This window comes from Cupressus sempervirens, chromosome 7 (assembly GCF_028749045.1).
Source record: "Cupressus sempervirens isolate cs-2001-9-10 chromosome 7, ASM2874904v1, whole genome shotgun sequence".
Lineage (NCBI taxonomy): Eukaryota > Viridiplantae > Streptophyta > Pinopsida > Cupressales > Cupressaceae > Cupressus > Cupressus sempervirens.
The window spans coordinates 326,688,384-326,694,383 of record NC_143124.1 but is presented as its reverse complement, the minus strand read 5'-3'; positions in this window follow the sequence as shown (position 1 = coordinate 326,694,383).

Here is a 6,000-nt window from a genome sequence, read left to right as displayed (position 1 = left end):
TAATAATAATATATTTAGGATTCTATTTTTAAATAAATGCTAAATATTATTATTACTTAAGTTAATAAATATTTTATCAATTAACGTTTTGAAAGTAAATTAAAGCATGGAAAAGATATGAATTTATCAAAGAGTTTTAAAATTGCATAAAGTGTGCATGAGATTAAAATTTAATAAATTAATTAAAAAGAGAAGTCAAGTGAAATTAAAAAAAAGATATTTTATATTTCCATAGACGTGCATGAAAACATAAGGGAAAGATAATAAAGAGTTAAAGACTGGTAAGCAAGGAGTCCTCTCGGATGATTGCACAATTAGTGCCTCAAATTTAGGAGAGAACTCCTTATCAACAATTGAAGGTTCATTTTTGAGGGACTGCAAATTTTGGGAGAAGGAAATTTTGAAGAGAAGGTTTCGAGAGAAGAAATTTCTCTCACAATTTTTTTGGGGGTGTGCGATTTTTAGCATCAGAATCCAGGTAGATTTTTGTGTTTTGATTCGCATAGTTAATTACATTATTTCTTCTTTTTCCTATCTTCTTCGTGATTGTGAAATGTTTATCTGAAATTCTTTGTAATGAGTATTTCAATATTGTGAATTTCTAGTATGCATGTTGTTTCTTCTGTATACGTAGATATTGAAATATCTTAGAATCCTTGTTCGCTATTTTACAAATTCAAATTTAAACTAGGAAGGGTTTAGAATTGGAAAAAAAGATATTTCAAATTGAAAATTTGACTGATTGGCCATATTTGCTCTATCAGTGAATTGTTAGAACTACTATAAAAAAAAATGAAAATAAAATAAAATAAATTAAAATAGAGGAGGGTTTTATTTTATTTTAAAAAATTTATATAAAATTTATATAAAACAAAATTAAAAAAAAAAAAATATTAAAAAATATATTGGTGGGGAGGCAAGGCCATTAAACCCCCACCTCCCACCATGGTAGAGGCTGTCGCATGACAGGTCACTATCATGTTCAGCAGTACCTACTGTCATGGCAGACCTGTTGTGTACAACAGTATCTGCTGTCACAATAGACCCTGCCATGTACAACAATACTTGCTGTCATGAAAGGCCTTGTTGTGAATAGTAGGGTTTCTGCTATCACGGTAGTGGGGCTGTCATGGACAACAGACCCCAATTTCAAAGGCGATTCTTTTTTTTTAAGTAAAATTTTATTTATTTATTTATTATTTTATTAAATTTTAATTAAATGAAATTATTATTTATTAATATTTAATAATTTAATAAATAATTAATGCATTTAAAAATATTTATAATTATTAATTAATTAAATTAAATTTAGTTTTTTATTAAAGTTTGATTAATAATAAATATCATCTAATGCATTTCTTTAAAAATTTATTTTATTGAAATTATTATTAATGATATTGATTTTTATAAAATTGAGATTATTTTATTTAAAAATCAATAATTATTATTTTAATAATTTAATAAATAATTACCCTTAGATCATTTGGAATAATTGATTTAGGGTAATTGAACATTTTATTCAAATATAGGAATGGGTTAATTTGTAAGGGTAAACTGCGAGTTTTATCTAGCTAAAACATACATTGAAAGAAAACTGAAACCTTACTATTAACTCAATCATGTGTTTTCAAAATCAAACTAAACTATGAAACTACTATGTTATTTGTATGTTGTCTATGTTTTGGGTTTGGGTTGACTAGAGTGTTGACCAGTTTTAGGACATCTACTAGAGGCTTGAGAGTTCTGTGATTGTGGTATAATGCTGAACTAATCTTGATCTTTTAAACTCAACCATGGTAATGTGTTGGTATGCTCTTTGATGAGATTGTTTATATTGTTGGTTATTGTTTTCAGTGTTATTATGGGATAATGGGATGAAAGTTATGACCTACTTGACTTAACCATTTTGAGTTTTTGATCAGTATTTTTGGGATACTTTCTAGTGCTTGTAGAGAACTGATGGGTATTGTGATTTATTTTTTGATGCTTTCTAGTCACTTGTATAGGACTGAGGTGAAATTTATGATTATTTGATTTGTGATTTTATGAGCCTAGGGTAGGTTATCTATATGTAATGTCGGGAAGTGGCTTGCAATGGAGGTTGGGGCCTTAAGTGGCTGTTAGGTAACCCATTGTAAGTTGTTTAATAAGTGAAAATACTACACTAAATGAGAGTAAAATGAACCTAATAAGAGTCTTTGTATGTTCTCGCCCATGCCTTGAGTGCTAGTACAGACTAGGATGGTAGTAGAGAGAACACTTGGTTGTGACCATGCATCGTTAGTATCCCTTGTCAGTACCAGAGGATACTAGTGCCACATAGAGTCACTAGGGGGCCGAGGTCAAGTTAGACTACTAGGGTAACTCTAGCATTGATTCATGTGATGACACTTACCCACTTACATAGTAGGTTTCCTACATGTTTGTGTTTGCCTCTAGGTCTAGATGTCGATTTATCTTAGAACCTTTGAGTTAGACTACTTTTAGGGTTTCCTGGACTTAGAGATTACTTTTGGTATTTGGATTGATATCCCATTTGGGACTTGAGACTCTCTCCTTAGCACGGTGGGAGTGAGCCTTTTTGGGTTACCACGTGGTCGAGTGGTCGTGCTTTTTACTCTTACCATTGAGATCCAATCATTGTTTCCATGGCTAGAGTTCCTTGTCTGCATTTCCTTTCATTCTATCTTTGTGTATTATGATGGATGGTTGTATCTTTATGATGTATAGTTACATCTTTATGATGGATCGTTTTGTAATCACTCAAATTGGTTAGAATCCTAAATGGAGAATTTTTCATCATGATGAGAATTAAATTGAATAAAATCAGTTAATTCAAATCAATTATTACAACCCATTTGATAAATACACATGAATATTAATTTCAAATAAATTGAAAATTGACATTTATCTCCAAAAATGAATTTTATATTCAAAATGGGACCTTAATTCCATTATGAATATTTTATTCATATTGGATTTATAGAAATTAGTATTTTATTCATAATGGGTTTAAGGAAATTAATCTTTTCATTATGGATAGAAATTAATCTTTTATTCATTATGGATAGAAATTAATATTTTATTCATGAGGAATGGAAATTAATATTTATTCATGATGAATGGAAATTAATATTTTATTCAGAATGGGTGGAAATTAATATTTTGTTCATAATGGTTGGAAATTAATATTTTATTCAAAATGGATCCATAATCTATTTTTAAATCAAAATGTTCATTGTAATATTCAAAATGCTCACTTTAATATTTTAATATTCAAAGTGCTCATTTTAAAATTCAAAAATGTTCCTCCATTTTGCATTAAATAATAAAAAATGGACCCATCCACTCATCTTGGAATGAATCTCCACCCTTGATCATGAGTCCCTTAAATTTGATCTCAACCATCCATTTTTCTTTAAAAAGGATGCTCTTCCTCTCTTAAGATCATCTAATTTTGACTAATATAATGTTGCAGGATTTGAAGACCCTTATGCTTGTGTAGAACTTCTATCTTATTATCTCATTCTTACATCCACTCTTTTGCTATCGTTATGCTGCAAGATTGAAGACCTCATTGCTTGTGGAGAACTTCGATCTTCTTGTCTTGTTCTTTTAGCTTAGATTCACTTAGTTTTAATTCATTACATATATCTTAACACACCTAGTCTAAATAGGGCTTTTTTAAATCTATCATTCTTGTTTATATCTTGCATATCATTTATAGTTTACTTGCATTTCATTTTTGAATCTTCCATTTCATGGTGTACCTTGTGATGTATTTGCATGTTTGGTTCATTTGAGAGCCATATTTGCATAACCCACATGTCATGGATAGGAAGCTATAGGCTGCCATCTAAGTTCTCTAATTCATAGAGTACCTTAGATATAAGGGTCTATAGAAGTGTGACCCACTTTTATGTACATAGGTTTCACTTATTGTATTGTACTTTGTTTCACAGATCCGAAAAGGATGATGTAATCTATTTTTATAAATGTATATTTTGTTAGCCTTTCATACCCTGATGATTGAGTATTCCAAATTTTATTGCCAAGTGACATTCAATGTATATTATTTAAATGGAATTGGACTTATAATTATTCTTTCATGTGGATGTGGTATTTATTAGACTTAGTATTATTTAAATTTAAATGCGATTCAACATCTTGGGGATCCTTAAGGAATGTAATCTGTTATGTTTGCTTATGTATGATTGTATGTTATTGCTTTCACTACTTTATGTTTGATTGTGTATCTTATTCTTTCTAAAAAAAAAATGTTTGGAAAACTTAGTAAAACTTTAAGTTAATTCTTTTGGATCCCTTGGCAAGGTGTTACATAGTCGTATCACAAAACTATAAACAACAAAATGGAGATGTAAGAACACATAAATAGACAAAAGCACTTCTTTGGAAAAACAAGATATGCAAAACAACAAGCTAGTAATTTAGATCTAATTGCACCTATAGTTAAGTTTGACAAAGATAACATTTATGAGATACCTAAACCTCTCAAAATATTAGAAGCTAATCACATCCCATTAGGTCAAAACCAACAACAAGTATTACTAGAAAAGTAATTTAAGGCTTCCACAATTAAAACTCAAAGTTGAAAAGTATACATTCCTCTGCATAAAATAATAGATGAAAAGAAAGACAACATAGTAAAGGACCGTCTCCTACTAGGATATTACATCTAACCATAATTTATTTTCTAAAATACTAATTTTTTAAGTTTATAATAATAATAATTTATTTTCATAATATTGTTTTGTGCCTGAGCTATTTAGTTAAATAGTTCCACCATTGCAATAATCTCCAATGACATTAAAAGTACAAGCTTCCTTAAATTTTTTATTTCAATAGATCAAATTTCTATCTATTTTATTAAACTAACTTCAAATTTATCTATTCCTAATGTTGGTGGCTTCAAATCTAAGAATATAAGTGAAGAGCTTATTCGAATTACAATATGGGAAAAAAAAACTCTGAGAGCGGGGGGCGGGGGGGAAGCGAATTATTCCTTCAAAACTTTAACCATAAATTCATTCACCACACATCCATCTCATAATTGTGCATGTAAACTGAAATAGCTAGCTAAACATATTCATCCATAGTATGAAAGCAAATAACATTCAACACATGTATGACACAAGATATTTAGTTACCCATTAACCCTCCAATGAGAAAGTAAAATTTGGGTGGGGATGACACCCACAAATCTCCACTAGTATAGTAATAAACTGTATCCAATGAAGGGGGTTACAATGTTTGATCATAAAACATGATCTACCTTGTGAAAGATCTTCCCTATTAAAGGCTTAAAAGATTGTTAGATCTTACCTTGTTAAAAGATTTCAACACTCTATTAGAAGTGTGCCTGATAAAAGGACTTTAACTTACAATGAAGTAAGCACCCTGTTAAAGGATTTACAACAACTTGTTAAGACTACTCTGTTAAGAGATTTAATTGATTCACCTATTAGAATGTCTCAACAACGATCTTGTGGTTAGCACTCTAGTGCTAGATAACAAATCACCTCTTTGCATATATTCTTGATCCTCCTTTGATCAAATGTATCTCTTCTATTCTCTAACATCTTTTCTCTGCTCTTTCTAACTGATTCTGTAATATATCTCAATTCACAACTCCTTAGCCACCATGAATGCTCTGTTTGCACATGCAAACTTCTCTCTTCACTCCTATGTTCTTTAAAATATTTAGGGTTTGTCCTCCTTAAGAAGACCTAGGTGACTTAGGGTTAGGTATGAATCAATGACAATGACTCACCCATATTGTCACTTAATCCTTCCCTTTTTTTTCTGATTGGTTGCATGTTTTGCATAGGGATTCTCAATTAAGATTCATTCTTATCATCTAGGATCACAAAATAATTCTCAAGTTGGCTCCAAAATGGTTTACATAGTAGTTTGTGCCATTACAAACAAATATGTCAAAATTGTATTACTTGGCACTTGAAGTCCCTGATGCTTGGCATC